Source organism: Ovis canadensis, chromosome 6 (assembly GCF_042477335.2).
Source record: "Ovis canadensis isolate MfBH-ARS-UI-01 breed Bighorn chromosome 6, ARS-UI_OviCan_v2, whole genome shotgun sequence".
Taxonomy (NCBI): Eukaryota; Metazoa; Chordata; class Mammalia; order Artiodactyla; family Bovidae; genus Ovis; species Ovis canadensis.
Window position 1 is genome coordinate 27151542 of NC_091250.1, and position 17789 is coordinate 27169330.

Consider the following 17789-nt stretch of genomic DNA (forward strand, 5'->3'; position numbering starts at 1 on the left):
AAAAGGCAGAGGAACCAGAGATCAAATTGCCAACATCCGCTGGATCATAGAAAAAGCAAGAGAGTTCCAGAAAAACATCTATTTCTGCTTTACTGACTATGCCAAAGCCTTTGACTCTGTGGATCACAATCAACTGTGGAAAATTCTGAAAGAGATGGGAATACAGACCACCTAACCTGCCTCTTGAGAAATCTGTCTGCAGGTCAGGAAGCAACAGTTAGAACTGGACATGGAACAACAGACTGGTTCCTAATAGGAAAAGGAGTGTGTCAAGGCTGTATGTTGTCACCCTGCTTATTTAACTTATATGCAGAGTTCATCATGAGAAATGCTGGGTTGGAAGAAGCACAAGCTGGAATCCAGATTGCCAGGAAAAATATCAATAACCTCAGATATGCAGATGACACCACCCTTATGGCAGAAAGTGAAGAGGACCTAAAAAGCCTCTTGATGAAAGTGAAAGAGGAGAGTGAAAAAGCTGGCTTAAAGCTCAACATTCAGAAAACGAAGATCATGGCATCTGGTCCCATCACTTCATGGGAAATAGATGGGGAAACAGTAGAAACAGTGTCAGACTTTATTTTGGGGGGCTCCAAAATCACTGCAGATGGTGACTGCAGCCATGAAATTAAAAGATGCTTACTCCTTGGAAGAAAAGTTATGACCAATCTAGATAGTGTATTCAAAAGCTGAGACATTACTTTGCCGACTAATGTCCGTCTAGTCAAGGCTATGGTTTTTCCTGTGGTCATGTATGGATGTGAGAGTTGGACTGTGAAGAAGGCTGAGCGCCGAAGAATTGATGCTTTTGAACTGTGGTGTTGGAGAAGACTCTTGAGAGTCCCTTGGACTGCAAGGAGATCCACCCAGTCCATTCTGAAGGAGATCAGCCCTGGGATTTCTTTGGAAGGGATGATGCTAAAGCTGAAACTCCAGTACTTTGGCCACCTCAAGAGAAGAGTTGACTCATTGGAAAAGACTCTGATGTTGGGAGGGATTGGGGGCAGGAGGAGAAGGGAATGACCGAGGATGAGATGGCTGGATGACATCACCGACTCGATGGACGGGAGTGTGAGTGAACTCCAGGAGTTGGTGATGAACAGGGAGGCCTGATTCATGGGGTCGTAAAAAGTCGGACACGACTGAGCAACTGAACTGAACTGAACTAGTAGGACAGGACCTGCCCTCGGCGGGTGGGGAAACTGAAGCAGAGGTCCAATCCCCACATCAGGGCAATTGTCTGAGTCAGAGAAGAAACATTAAAGGCTGAGAGTGAAACAGCTGATATGTGGCAGTCTAAATGGAATGAGAATCAGTCCTTGCCACAGCCGTATATACCCTAGACGACACAGTGGCTGGAGGTTGGAGTTAGGGATTATGGAGCTATCCCAGGGTGAGGGCTGCTGTTGACTGCAGAGAGACAGATCGAGGGGATGTGAAGGAGTAGATTGTGGTGGAAAAATGCCTGTGGAGAAAAACAGAGAGGCTGGCCCATCAAATGCACTGAACTACAGAGTAGGACCTGACCCTTGGTGCTCCTTTAAGTGACCTTTGCACCAAACTACAGAGTAGGACCCCACCCAGGGTAGCCTGTTAAGTGCCTGATGTATCGATCTACAGAGTAGGACCCCAGGCGAGGAAGCCCTCTAAGTGCCTGAATCGGCAGTGTTACAGAGAAAGACTGGCCAAAGAGGCTTTCTGACACCAGCTACAAGAGGCTCGATAAAAGTCTCTGATAAGGCCATAACTCCTACTGTGGAGGCAGTCCATGTCCCTGAACACTTAGTGCCACCAGGGTACCTGCAAGCCCAGCAGCTGCGCTACCTTCACACTTAACTGTTAATGGGGCAGAGCTGCCACAGGCAAAAAAAGTCTTGTGCCTATGCATGCGGTGTCACTTTGGTAGTGTCCAACCCTTTGCTACCCTGTGGATTATGGCCTGCCAGGCTTCTCTGCCAGGGAGGGGGTTTCTCCCAGCAAGAATACTGGAGCATATTGACAAATACTGGTTGCCATACCCTTCTACAGCATTAAATTTCCTGCTGTCCTAGCTGCCAACTCCACTGAGACCCTAATGCTGCCATAACCCCTGTGACTCAAGCAGCTGTACCACCTCCACACCTGTCCTTCACAGAGGCAAACCCAAGTCCTTCAGGGCCGCCCCAGGAGCAAACCCCAGTGGACAAACTATATCTAGAGGTGGAAATAAAGCCACAGTTGAAACCCAGGGGCAATGTAACTAAGGAAGAAGACCGAAAACTTTCCCATCAACTGTACAAGCTGCAGCTTAAATCCACATGATCAACTAGGAAGACTCTGTGTCTGTGGAATATATAAAAGGTCATTGAGAGCTCACACAAAAGAAAAACACTAGTTCTCATAGCTGTGGACATTGGAAGCAAGAACACAGAGAAGCAGATTAGATCTGAGCTGCTCTCACAGCAGGTGCAGAGATCAGCACAGTGTTACAGGGCATCCTAGGGAGGCAAAATAGACTTTGACTCTCAGTGAGGGAAAGGACTCTGACAGCAGTGACTTCAGAAAACATTTATTATTCCTATGTTTCGACTTGTTCTGTAGATTCTTTAGGATTTTTTTTTTTCTCCCCCTCCTTCCACCAGTTGCAGTGGTCAATTTTATTGGCACTATGAAATCTAACTAAGCTTTTGAGCTTTTTCTTTTTTCTTTTTTTCTCAGTCACATTTTTTATTGTTATAAATTTCTGCCTCTATGTTGGGTTTTGCAGTTCTGGGGAGTTTTTATTTTTCTCTTTTTTAAATTTTAATTTAAAATTTTAAGACCTATTATTATTTTTCTACATTTATTTCTTTGTCTGCTTTTCCTACTGTTCTTTTCCCCTTGCAGTTAATTTTCTATGTATATAAATCTTCTTCCTCTACCTCTACATAGCTTTGCATATCTATTCTTTCTTTTCTCTCCTTTCAACATATTTGTTAGTTTTGTTTTCATTGCTTTATTCCCCACTTGGCACCTTGCTTTAGTTTTGTTTTCCAGTTTGTGCTTTAGTTTTTGTTCTTAACTGGTAAATGTGATTTTTTATTTCCTTTGTTTGCCGAGTCTAACTATTGTACTTTATTTTTTTGGACTGTTTTGACTTTGCTCATGGGTGTGTATGTATGTATATATTCCATTATTTTAATTATTATTTGCCTGATTTTGTAACTGCCACTTGTATTGGGTTCATCTTTGGTTTCTCATTTTTGGATATTTTTTTAAATCTCACTTAATGCCATAACAAACCACTTGTGGAATCTTCATTCCTGACCAGAGATCAAGCCTTGAGCCTTTGGGGTGGGAGAAGAGACTCCAGGACCCTAGACTACCAGAGAACAAACCCTAGGGGGTATCAAATAGTGAGAACTCACATAAAGGAAACCACTGCAATATAAGACCAGGCATCACCCAATGACCAATAGCACCCCGTGCAAGACACCTCATCTAAATGACAAACAAAACAAAAAATTCAAACCCAGTCATCAGCAGACAGGATTACCACCTCACTCAGCCTTGCCCATCAGGGGAAAAACAAACAAACAAAACCTCAGCACAAATCTCACCCTATAAGAAGCTTACACAAACCACTGGACCAACCTTAGAAGGCAGAAACCAAAAGGAAGAAAGAATTCAACCTTGAAGCCTGGGAAAAGGAGACCTCAAACAAAATAAGTTAAGAAAAATTAATGAAAAGGCAGAGAAATGCTACACAAATGAAGGAACAAACTAGAAACACAGAAGTCTAAACAAATGAAGAGGAAATAGGCAAACTACCTGAGAAAAGATTCAGAATAATGATAGTAAAGATGGTCAAAAACACTGAAAGCAAGATGGACAAAATGCAAGAATCAATTAATAAAAACCTAGAAGAATTAAAGAATAAACATACAGAGACAAACAACACAATTACTGAAATTAAAAATACTCTAGGAGGAATCAATAGCAGAAGATCTGAAGCAGAGGAACAAATCAGTGAACCGGAAGATAAAATGGTGGAAATAACTTCTGAAGAGCATAATAGAGTAAAAAGAATGAAAAGAACTGAAGCGAGTTTCAGAGACCACTGGGACAGTATCAAATGCACCAACAATCGAATAATAGGGGTCCCAGAAGAAGAAGAGAGAAAGAAAGGGTATGAGAAAATTTTTGAAGAGATTATAGTTGAAAATTTCCCCAACATGCAAAGGAAATGGTCAATCAAGTCCAAGAGACACAAAGAGTCTGATACAGGATAAACCCAAGGAGAAACATGCCAAGACACATACTAATTAAACTAACCAAAACTAAAACACAAAGAAAGAATATTAAAAGCAGTGAGGGAGAAGCAACAAGTAACATATGAGGGAAACCCCATACGCTTAACAGCTGATCTTTCCGCAGAAACTCTGCAGGCCAAAAGGGAATGGCAGGATATATTTAAAGTACTGAACGGGAAAAATTGACAACCAAGATTACAGTACCTGGCAAGTATCTCATTCAAAACTGATGGAGAAATGAAAAGTTTTTCAGACAAGCAAAAATTAAGAAAATTCAGTACCACCAAGCAAGTTTTACAACAAATGTTAAAGGGACTTATATTAAAGTCAAGTTAAAGTCAAGAAATACAAGAGAAGGGAAAAAATCTACAAAATCAACCCCAAATAATTAAGAAAATGGCAATAGGAACATATGTATCAATAATTACTTTAAATGTAAATGGATTAAATGCTCTAACCAAAAGACTCAGACTGGCTGAATGGATAAAAGCAAAACCCATATATATGTTGTCTACAAGAAACCACTTCAGACCTCAAGACACATGTAGACTGAAAGTGAGAGGATAGAAAAATACATTCCATGCAAATGGGAAGCAAAAGAAAGCTGGACTAGCAATCCTCATATCAGAAAAAATAGACCTTGAAGAAGATTACAAGAGATAAGGGAGGACACTACATAATGATCAAGGGACCAATCCAAGTGGAAGACATAACAATTGTAAATATCTATGCACCCAACAAAGGAGCACCTCAATACATAAGACAAACACAGACATAAAAGGATTTATTGACAGTAACATAATAATAGTAGGAAACCTTTACACCCCACTCACACCAATGGACAGATCAACAAAACAGAAAATTAATAAGGAAACACAAGTCTTATGTGATACATTAGATGGGATGGATCTCATTGATATCTTTAGGACATTCCATCCAAATGCAGAAGAATACACCTTCTTCTCAAGTGCACATGGAACATTCTCCAGGATAGGCCACATATTGGGTTACAAATTAAACCTTAGTAAATTTAAGAAAATTGAAATCATATCAGGCATCTTCTCTGACCACAAAGCTATGAGACCAGATATCAATTACAAGAAGAGAACTGTATGAAACACAAGCACATGGAGATTAAGCAACATGTTTCTAAATAACCAACATGTTACTGAAGAAATCAAAAGGCAAATCAAAAAAATTCTAGAAACAAATGACAATGAAAACATGATAACTCAAAACCTATGGGATGCAGCAAAAGCAGTTCTACTAGGGAAGTTTATAGCAGTACAACACTACCTCGAGAAACAAGGAAAAACATCAAATAGACAGCCTAACTTTACAACTAAAACAACTAAAAAATCAAGAACCACCCCCTCAAAAAATGCAAAATTAGTAGAAGGAAAGAAATCATAAAGATGCAAGCAGAAATAAATGAAAAAGAAATGAAAGAAATAGTAAAGATTAATAAAACTAAAAGCTGGTTCTTCAAGAAAATAAACAAAATTCACAAATATTTAGGCAGAATGATCAAGAAAAAGAGAAAAAAGAATCAAATCCAGAAAATGAGAAATGAAAAAGGAGAGATTACAACAGACAATGCAGAAATGCAAAGGATTGCAAGAGACTACTGTGAACAACTATATGGCAATAAAATGGATAACGTGAGAGAAACAGATACTTTGGAAAGTTTAATCCTCCAAGACTGAACCAGGAAGAAATAGAAATTATGAACACCCCAATTATAAGCACTGAAATTGAAGCTGTGATCAAAAATCTCCCAAAAAACCAAAAGCCCAGCACCAAATGGTTTCACAGGAGAATTCTGTCAAACATTTAGATAAGAGCTAATGCCTATCTTTCTAAAACTCTTTCAAAAAATTGCAGAGAAAGGAACACTTCCAAACTCATTATATGAGGTCACCATCACCCTGATACCAAAATCAGACATAGACAACATAAAGAAAACTATAGGCCAATATCACTGTTGCACATAGATTCAAAACTCCTCAACAAAATTTTAGCAAACAGAATTCACCAACACATCCAAAAACTCACACCATGATCAATTTGGGCTTATTCCAGGAATGCAAGGATTCTTCAATATATACAAATCAATCAATGTGATACACCATATTAACAAACTGAAAGGTTAAAAATCATATGATAATCTCAATAGATGCAGAAAAAGCCTTTGACAAAATTCAGCTCCCATTTATGATAAAACTCTTCAAAAACTGAGCACAGAAGGAACCTAACTCAACATAGGAAAGGCCATATATGGCAAGCCTACAGCAAACATTATTTTCAATGGTGAACAACTGAAAGCATTCCTCCTAACGTCAGGAACAAGACAAGGGTGTCCACTTTCCCCACTTTTATTAAACATAGATCTGGAAGTCCTAGCAACAGCAATCAGAAAAGGAAAAGAAATAAAAGGAATCCAGATAAGAAAAGAAGTAAAGCTCTCACTGTTTGCACATGATATGATACTGTACATAGAAAACCCTAAACAGAGTATCAGAAAATTACTAGAGCTAATCAGTGAATTTAGCAAAGTTGCAGGATACAAAATCAATACACAGAAATCATTTGCATTTCCATATACTAAAAATGAAAAATCAGAAAGAGAAATTAAGGAATTAATCCCATTCACCATTGCAACAAAAAGAATTAAATTATCTAGGAATAAACTTACCTAAGGAGACACTTATTGCCAAATTCAGACTTAAATTGAAGAAAGTAGGGAAAACCACTAGACCATTCAGGTATGAACTAAATCAAATCCTTTATGATGATACAGTGGAAGTGAGAAATAGATTTAAGGGACTAGATCTGATAGACAAAGTGCCTGATGAACTATGGATGGAGGTTCATGACATTGTACAGGAGACAGGGATCAAGAACATCCCCATGGAAAAGAAATGCAAAAAAGCAAAATGGGTGTCTGGGGAGGCCTTACAAATAGCTGTGAAAAGAAGAGAAGCAAAAGCAAAGGAGAAAAGGAAAGATATAAGCATCTGAATGCAGAGTTCCAAAGAATAGCAAGAAGAGATAAGAAAGCCTTCCTCAGCGAGCAATGCAAAGAAATAGAGGAAAACAACAGAAAGGGAAAGACTAGAGATCTCTTCCAGAAAATTAGAGATACCAAGGGAATATTTCATGCAAAGATGGGCTCGATAAAGGACAGAAATGGTATGGACCCAGCAGAAGCAGAAGATATTAAGAAGAGGTAGCAAGAATACACAGAAGAACTGTGCAAAAAACAGCTTCATGATCCAGAAAATCACGATGGTATGATCACTCACCTAGAGCTAGACATCCTGGAATGTGAAGCATCACTACAAACAAAGCTAGCAGAGGTGATGGAATTCCCGTTGGGCTATTTCAAACCCTGAAAGATGATGCTGTGAAGGTGCTGCACTCAATATGCCAGCAAATTTGGAAAACTCAGCAGTGGCCACAGCACTGGAAAAAGTCAGTTTTCATTCCAATCCCAAAGAAAGGCAATGCCAAAGAATGTTCAAACTACTGCACAATTGCACTCATTTCACATGCTAGTAAAGTAATGCTCAAAATTCTCCAAGCCAGGCTTTAGCAATACCTGAACCATGAACTTCCAGATGTTCAAGCTCGTTTTAGAAAAGGCAGAAGAACCAGAGATCTAGTTGACAACATCTGCTGGATCATCGAAAAATCAAGAGAGTTCCAGAAAAACATCTATTTCTGCTTTATTGACTATGCCAAAGCCTTTGACGGTGTGGATCACAATAAACTGTGGAAAAATTCTGAAAGAGATGGGAATCCCAGACCTTCTGACCTGCCTCTTGAGAAACCTATATGCAGGTCAGGAAGTGACAGTTAGACCAGGACATGGAACAACAGGCTGGTTCCAAGTAGGAAAAGGAATATGTCAAGGCTGTATATTGTCACTCTGCTTATTTAACTCCTGTGCAGAGTACATCATGAGAAATGCTGGGCTGGAAGAAGCACAAGCTGGAATCAAGATTGCCAGGAGAAATATCAATAACCTCAGATATGCAGATGACACCACCCTTATGGCAGAAAGTGAAGAGAAACTACAAATCCTCTTGATGAAAGTGAAAGAGGAGAGTGAAAAAGTTGGCTTAAAGCTCAACATTCAGAAAACAAAGATCATGGCATCTGGTCCCATCACTTCATTACAAATAGATGGGGAAACACTGGAAACAGTGTCAGACTTTATTTTGGGGGCTCCCAAATCACTGCAGATGGTGATTGCAGCCATGAAATTAAAAGACACTTATTCCTTGGAAGGAAAGTCATGACCAATCTAGATAGCATATTGACAAGCAGAGACATTACTTTGCCAACAAAGGTCTGTCTAGTCAAGGCTATGGTTTTTCCAGTAGTCATGTATGGATGTGAGAGTTGGACTGTAAACAAAGCTGAGCGCCGAAGAATTGATGCTTTTGAACTGTGGTGTTGGAAAAGACTCCTGAGAGTCCCTTGTACTGCAAGGAGGTCCAACCAGTCCATCCTAAAAGAGATCAGTCCTGGGTGTTCATTGGAAGGAGTCATACTAAAGTTGAAACTCCAATACTTTGGCCACCTGAAGCGAAGAGCTGACTCACTGGAAAAAACCCTGATGCTGGGAGGGATTGGGGGCAGGAGGAGAAGAGGACGACAGAGGATGAGATGGCTGGATGGCATCACCAACTCTATAGACATGAGTTTGAGTAGACTCTGGGAGTTGGTGATGGACGGGGAGTCCTGGCATGCTGCAATTCATGGGGTCACAAAGAGTCAGATAAGACTGAGCGACTGAACTGAACTGAACAGAAGGAGACAAATAAACTATACACAGAAAATTATAAGACACTGATGAAAGAAATCAAAGATGACATAAACAGATGGAGAGATATTCCATGTCCCTGGGTAGGAAGAGTCAGTATTGTGAAAATGACTATACTACCAAATTCAATCTACAGATTCAATGTGATCCCTGTCAAATTACCAATGGCAGTTTTCACAGAACTAGAACAAAAAATTTCACAATTCATATGGAAACACAAAAGACCCTGAATATCCAAGGCAATCTTGAGAAAGAAAAATGGAGCTGGAGGAATCAACCTTCCTGACTTCAGATGATACTACAAAGCTACAGTCATCAAGACAGCATGGCCCTGGCACAAAAGCAGAAATATAACACAATGGAACATGACAGAAAGCTTAGAAATAAACCCATCATGCACCTATGGGTAACTTATTTTTCACAAAGGAGGCAAGAATATACAATGGGGCAAGGACAGTCTCTTTAATAAATGTGCTGGGAAAACTGGACAGCTCCATGTAAAACAATGAAATTAGAACACTTCCTAACACCACACACAAAGATAACTCAAAATGGATTAAAGACCTAAATGTAAGACCAGAAACTATAAAAGTCTTAGAGGAAAACATAAGCAGAACACTCAATGACATAAATCAAAGCAAGATCCTCTATGATCCACCTCCTAGAGTAATGGAAATAAAAACAAAAATAAACAAGTGGGCAAAAGAGACAGATGTTTAGAACAGACTTTAGGACTCTGGGAGAAGGAGAGGGTGGGATGATTTGGAAGAATGGCATTGAAACATGTATAATATCATGTAAGAAACGAATCGCCAGTCTATGTTCGACACAGGATACAGGATACAGGATGCTTGGGGCTGGTGCACGGGGATGATTCAGAGAGATGATATGGGGTGGGAGGTAGGAGGGGGTTCAGGGTTGGGAACTCGTGTACACCCGTGGCTGATTCATGTCAATGTATGGCAAAACCAATACAGTATTGTAAAGCAAAATAAAGTAAAAATTAAAATTAAAAAATAAATAAATAAGGGAAAAAAATAAAAGAGACGTTGTATATTAAAAAATAAATAAATAAATAAACAAGTGGGACCTGATTAAACTTAAAAGCTTTTGCACAGCAAAGGAAAGTATAAGCAATGTGAAAAGACAACCCTCAGAATTGCAGAAAATAATAGCAAATGTAAAAACTGACAAAGGATTAATTTCCTGGATACCCTGAGGAAACCAGGGTTGAAAAACATGCATGTATCCCGTTGATTACTGTAACACTGTTTACAATAGCTAGAACATGGAAGCAACCTAGATGCCCTTTGACAGATGAATGGATAAAGTTGTGGTACCTACACACAATGCAATATTACTCAGCCATAAAAAGGAACATATTTGAGTCAATTCTGATGAGGTGGATGAACCTAGAACCTATTACACAGAGTAAAGTGAATTGGAAAGAGAAAGAAAAATATTATATTCTAATGAACATATAGGAATCTAGAAAAATGGTTCTGAAGAATTTATTTACAGGGTAGCAATGGAGAAACAGACATAGAAAATAGACTTATGGACATGGGGAGATGGGAGGAGAGGGTGAGATATATGGAAAGAGTAACATGGAAACTTACATTACCCTATGTAAAATAGATAGCCAACAGGAATTTGCTGTATGGCTCAGGAAACTCAAACAGGGGCCCTGTAATCAACCTAGAGGGGTGGGATGGGGAGGACGATGGGAGGAAGGTTCAAAAGGGAGAGGATATATGTACATCTATAGCTGATTCATGTTGAGGTTTGACAGAAAATAACAAAATTCTTTAAAGCAATTATCTTTCAATAAAAACATTAAAAAAGAACCTAATACAATGATGGAATTTTGAACTTGTCTTTTAAACTAAGCCAGCATTGTAGATAAGGATTTGACAGTTTTTCTCAACAAAATAGGCTTATAAACTAAAATTTATAACATTATATTTTAATAATCAACTTACTGAAACTGTTCAAGTATCTTTATTTAAAATTGTATTTCATACACTTTACAGTTATACATTCACTTATATTTCAGCAGTGTCTACACTGGATTTGTAATGTACACAGCTTCATAGAGAAAGATTAAATGTAAAGCAAATATAGACTATTATGTGTCAGTTACTTCTCAATAAAGATGAAAAATAAATCTCTTATACTATATTTTAAAAGTGAATTGAGTAAAGGTCACTTTACTAAATGTTACGAGGGAGCATTAAAGTGAATAAAACTTAAAGTGAATATTCCATTGCTGAGATAGAAGCTAAGAGTATGGGGACCGATGCTGAATCAAAAATACATTGGCTATCTGATGGGAAGAGCCGAGTCATTGGAAAAGACTCTGATGCTGGGAAAGATCGAGGGCAGGAGAAGAGGATGAAAGAGGATAAGATGGTCGGATGGCTTCATTGACTTAGTGGATAGGAGTTTGAGCAAACTCCAGGAGACAGCAAAGGATAGGAAGGCCTGGCGTGCTACAGTGGAGTCCTAGAAAAGTCGGACAAGACCTAGCAACTGAACAACCAAAGAAAATAACAAAATATCAGTTTCCAGCTTCCTGCTCTGAAATATAGCCTGAGGGTTTTAGCATTAATTATTGGTGGCTCAGACTGTAAAGAATCTTCCTGTAATACAGGAGAGTTGGGTTCAATCCCTGAGTTGGGAAGGGAATAGCAACCCACTCCAGTACTCTTGCCTGGAGAATTCCATGGATGAAAGAGCCTGGCGGGTTACAGTCCATGGGATGGCAAAGGGTTGGACATGACTGAGTGACTAATACTTGTAACATTTATAGTAATTAAAATTATAACTACTGTAATTGCTCAATTGGATATTCTTCAGTGAGGGTATGCATTATCAAACATTCTAAGCTATAAATAAAATAATACTTATAATTTTAATCTCCAAAGAAAGAAAATGTAGTCTGTTTTATCTGTTCAAGAAGAACAGAACTTTCAACTAGACCCCAGTACCACGTAACGGTAGGGACATGAGAAGGTACGGTACTGAGACAAATGTGAACACTGTAAAAGCTAAATAGGCTTGCAGATATAGAGAGGATCTCCAGAGGGAAATGGGATAAGCTAGTAAAAGGACTGGGGGAGATTGTTTCCCTCTGGCATCTTTAACATGAGCAGAAGAGAGAAGACAGAAAATAAGGTGCTAAGCAGGTAGCCAGACAACACTGGACCAAGATTCAGATGGGCTAAATGCAGCAAGTCTTAGGCAATAACGTTAGCTTAAGTTCCCCCTATGAAACACCTGGGCTTCCCAGGTGATGCTAGTGGTAAAGAACCTGCCTGCCAATGCAGGAGACGTAAGAGATATGGGTTCAATCCCTGGGTTGGGCAGATCCCCTGGAGGAGGGCACAGCAAGCCACTCCAGTATTTTTGCCTGGAGAATCCCATGGACAGAGGAGCCTGGTGGGCTATAGTCCATAGGGTCGCAAAGAATTGGACACAACTGAAGTGACTTATCACGCACACATAAAAAACTACATCCCGAGAGTTTAACAGAATTGAGTTATATTCAGTATGTTCCTCTTTTGGACACAGGTGAAGGGAAGCAGAAGGTGCCAGCCCCAAAGATGCCTCATTGGCATAAGGATTACTTTGAGATTATTTTTTGAGAAAAAATAGATATAGGAGAACTCTGAAAATAGAACTAGTTATGCTTTTATGCTTATAAATTTACATTTCTAAGGGAAAACTTTATCTGTAAATCTGTCTCCCTCTCTATGGGCTTCTCTGGTGACTCAGACTATAAAGAATCTGCCTGCAATGCAGGAGAGCCAGTTTCAATCCCTGGGTTGGGAAGATCCCCTGGAGAAGGGAATGGTGGCTACGCACTCGAGCATTCTTGCCTGGAGAACCCCATGGACAGAGGAGCCTGGTGGGCTATGGGGTTGGAAGGACTCCCTCTCTGTACCAAGAAGAGAAGGATGAATAAATCACAAGAAAGTTCTATCAGTAAGTAGGCCCCCACTTAAATCTACATAACAACCTTACCCTTGTTTACTATGTTTTTCCTTATAAGCTCCCTTAATTGGCCCCCTATACATTGTCTCCACACCAGTCTTGGGTGTTCATTGGAAGGACTAATGCTGAGGCTGAAACTCTAATACTTTGGCCACCTCATGCAAAGAGTTGACTCATTGGAAAAGACCCTGATGCTGGGAGGGATTGGGGGCAGGAGGAGAAGGGGACGACAGAAGATGAGATGGCTGGATGGCATCACCGACTCGATGCATATGAGTCTGGGTGAATTCCGGGAGTTGGTGATGGACAGGGAGGCCTGGTGTGCTGGGATTCATGGAGTTGCAAAGAGTCGACACAACTGAGCAACTGAACTGAACAATGTCTCCAAACCTCTTTCCTTTGTCTTTAGCTGATGATGGTATTTAAGGTGGTGGCCTGGGCCTAATTCAGGGAATGTACTCATTTTGCCTGGGTATATCCCATGCAGACATGAGGTATACATTTTAGCAATCTTCTATTTGTTATTCTCTTGTTAATCTTTTATTACAGAGAAGTTCCTTAGGGAAGATTATTTTTCCCTCCCTACACAGGCTAACTGAATCAAGATTACAACATTCATGCATTTAAATGTAAAAATGCAATGTTTTTAAACTTAAAATTTATACATTTTAAATGTAAAAATGTAATGTAATGTAAATATGTACGTTATGTACTGTAATGTAAAAAAAAAAAAGTAAAAGTATAAAAAAAAATTTCCCCAAAATGCAATCAAGATTGATTCTTGTGACTGATTGATTCCAATTAAATGTAACCAAGAATTAAGAGATAAATTAAGGCATGTTGCAAATTTTAAGAGTTTATTTGAGCAAAAATCTGACTCTGGCAGCACCAAACTGGAAGTGGCTGGGAGCACTCCACGGGTAGAAGCCCAGGAAAGGACTCACATCGAGAAAATGTGGAAGCAAAGAAAGGAAATTTGATTGGCTATGGCTTAAAGCAAAGTTGACTGCTTGGCATTTTGAGTCCATGACCTGGAGGGGTTTACAGGCTTTGATTTGGATTTGCTTATTTAGGCCATGATGGCATTAGAGCCACACATCAGTCTGAAGGCCTCTTTGTTTAATTGAACAAAAACTGTTATCAATTACCACCATTTCTTCATTATATCTTAACATTGTTATGTGAATATAACATTCTCATGTACTTGACACAGGGTTCCGAATTAGAGAATGTGAGCAGACTTACCTGATTTCACTACCTTATTATAGACAAGATGTTATTCTCCACACCGTGTGCACAAAGCAGTAACAGCAACCGTTCATTCACTGCATTGTCTAAGAATTAATATGCAATGACATATCATAATTATGATAAAATTAAAGTTTTATTGACTATAACATGCCAGGCATTGTAGGAGACAAAATTCTGTAGGAGAAGAAATTCTTCTCCCTGTTACATTGTAGTAGAGAAATCAGACAATGAGCAAGATAAATATAATGGTAAACAGGGAGGAGAAAAAAAAAACAAACAGGGAGAAAAATTGGGGAATGGAGATGGGCTTGAGGAATATTACTACCTGGAGTTGGCAAGCTTGCAGGAACTCAAGAAAGTATTTGAGACCTGAATGAAATAAGTGAACGGACCATGTGGATTGCTCAACGAAGGGCATTGTGGGTAGAAAGACTGTTAAAAGCAAAAGCTATGTTGCATGTCAGAGAAGGCAATGGCACCCCACTCCAGTCCTCTTGCCTGGAAAATCCCATGGACGGAGGAGCCTGGTGGGCTACAGTCCATGGGGTCGCAAAGAGTCAGACACGACTGAGCGACTTCACTTTCACTTTTTGCTTTCATGCATTGGAGAAGGAAATGGCAACCCACTCCAGTGTTATTGCCTGGAGAATCCCAGGGACGGGGGAGCCTGGTGGGCTGCCGTCTATGGGATCACACAGAGTTGGACACGACTGACGTGACTTAGCAGAAGCAGCAGCATGTTGCATGTGGATACTTAAAACATCACTGAGGGAACCTGCGGAACTGAGCAGAATGAAGTTGGGACGAAAGAGAAGAGATTATAGAGGAAAGGCAGGCTTCCCAATTGGTTCAAGGGTAAAGCATCCACCTGCCAATGCAGGAGACAAGGGTTCAGCCCCTGGGTTGGGAAGAAGAAAGGAATGGCAACTTACTCCAGTATTCTTGCCTGGGAAATACCATGGACAGAGGAACCTGGCCAGCTGCAGTCCATGGGGTTGCACAGTCAGACACAACTTAGTGACTGAACACCAGCACGAGATAGAGGACAGGCAGGGAGAGTCAGATGAGGGTTGTAGGTCATATTAAAGACGTTGGCAATTACTTCAAGTGAAATGACAAGCCCTTACAGGTTTTTCAGCATTGAAATAACACGACTGGACTTTTTCTTTTTTTGACAAGATCCCTGGTTACTTTCATGAGAATTAACTAGAAGACTTAAAGTAAGATGAGCCAGTGTTAGAAGCAAGGACATTTAGGAGGCTGTTTGGAATACAGATGAGAAGTGGGTAGTTAGATCATGGTGGTGGTAGAGAGAAATTGGTGGTTTACAGGTATATTTTGATAGTAGAGTCAACAGAATTTGCCTCAAATTTGGGATGAAAGGACAAATGACTTAATATCAAGCTTTTTGGCTTTTGCAGCTAAAGTTTTGAGGTTACTATAAAGTCTAATAGGAAGAATTGCAGGAAGAGCAAGATTTGGGGGAAATATTAGGAACTAAGAGTGAACATGGTAAATGCAAGAGGCTTATTGAACCTTCAAATAGAGATGTAAAGTAGGAAAATAGTCTGAAATTCAGGGAGAGGTTTGAGGTAGATCTTATTATTTTGGAATTTATAGATGGTATTTTAAACCATGAGACTGGTTAAGTGAAGATAGAGACAAGAGGCTCTAACATCAAGATGTCTGAGAGAGAAACAATCCAATAAAGGGGCTGAGAAGGAAAAAGCAGGTGACAGTGGCATCCTGCAGGCAAAGTGAAGAAAGTATTAAAGGGAGGAAGAGGAGAGAAGTTACTACTGGCAGGTCAAGAAAGTTGAATATTGAGAAATGATTAAAGGATTAGCAATGCGGAGGTTGAAAGAAATCAGAATGTCACCACACAATATGCCACTTTGACATAAGGATTATTTTGAGCTGAAAGCAAATAAGAAGCAAATACAAGAAAAGTTCTCTGCCCCCAGCTTATTTACCAAAAGTGAAAGAAAGTGACAGTCACTCAGTCACGTCTGACTCGACTGAATGAACTAGACTGTAGTCCGCCAGGCTCCTCTGTCCATGGAATTCTCCAGGCAAGCATACTGGAGTGGGTTGCCATTCCCTTCTCTAGGGGATCTTCTTGACTCAGGGATTGAACCCAGGTCTCCTGCATTGCAGGTCTGTCTGAGCTACCAGGGAAGCAGGACATAAATTTTCAAAGGTGCCCCTCCTCCCTCTACCCAGAAAGATAAAAGTTAGGCTCCAGAGATGACTTTAGACACCCTTATCCTGGGGACTGCCAGAGGACTTTTTGTGACAGATTTGATTAACTAGCCTTTATTTGCCATCAGTTTCCCACGAATCTGCTTTCCCACATTTTGCTATCCCTGGAAGCCTAAAGTGACTTTCCTTTGTGCTGTCATTTCTCTACAAACTTATTGTCTGTGTAGCCTGAATAGCCTGAATTCTAAGCTGCTCTTGTTAAAGATAAAAGTTTATTATTATAATATTATTATTATATATTTTATTATTTATTATTATTTTATTTTTATTTTTATTATTTTATTATTTATTTTTATTATTTTTATAGATCACCAGCTGAGAACTTAAGATGCTGAGAAGAATAGTATTTCCACTTGGATAATAGTTCTGAGGTAGCAGTATGGAAAACAAACTTCAACAAAATATGTCCAAGAAAGAATAGGCAGAAATAATTTGGAGATGCAGGGAATATGGAGAATCCTTTCAAAGAGTTGCACTCCAGTTATGAGGAGGGGAATGGTGCAGGATCTGGAAGATAGAGTGGAGATAAGAAAGGTTCTTAGGGGGTCTCTTTGCTTTTTTTTTTTTTTTTTTTTTGCTTTTTGTTTTAAGATGAGAGAAATAACAGTATGTTTGTACACTGATGGTATTGTGCTTTAGAGGGGAGGGGGAAACAAACAAGCAAAAAAACAATGCTGGAAAACAAAGGGGGGTGGATAATTGCCGAAGCAATGACCTTAAGTGGGAGATAGGGAATGGAATGCCGGCTAGATGCATGGAAAATTCTTTCACAGAACCAGGGGAGAAGTTTGACCTAAGAAACGCTGACACAGTAGGTAGGTGGATGAAAGTGAAAGTGAAAGTATCTCAATTGTGTCTCACTCTGCGACTCCATGGACTGTAGTCCATGGAATTCTCCAGGCCAGAATACTGGAGTGGGTAGTGGTTCCCTTCTCCAGGGAATCTTCCCAATACGGGGATCAAACCTGGGTCTCCTGCATTGCAGGTGGATTCTTTACCAGCTGAGCCACAAAGGAAGGTGGATACAGTGGTGGAAAACTCTTGAGTCTCCTTGCCTCGATTTTCTCAGTGAAGTTCTTTCTATTCATCTAAGGTAAAATGTAAGTGAAAAGACAAAGAATATGTAGATCTAAAACAATAACGACAAACCCTTCCCAGTGGGTCCATTTCACTTAATT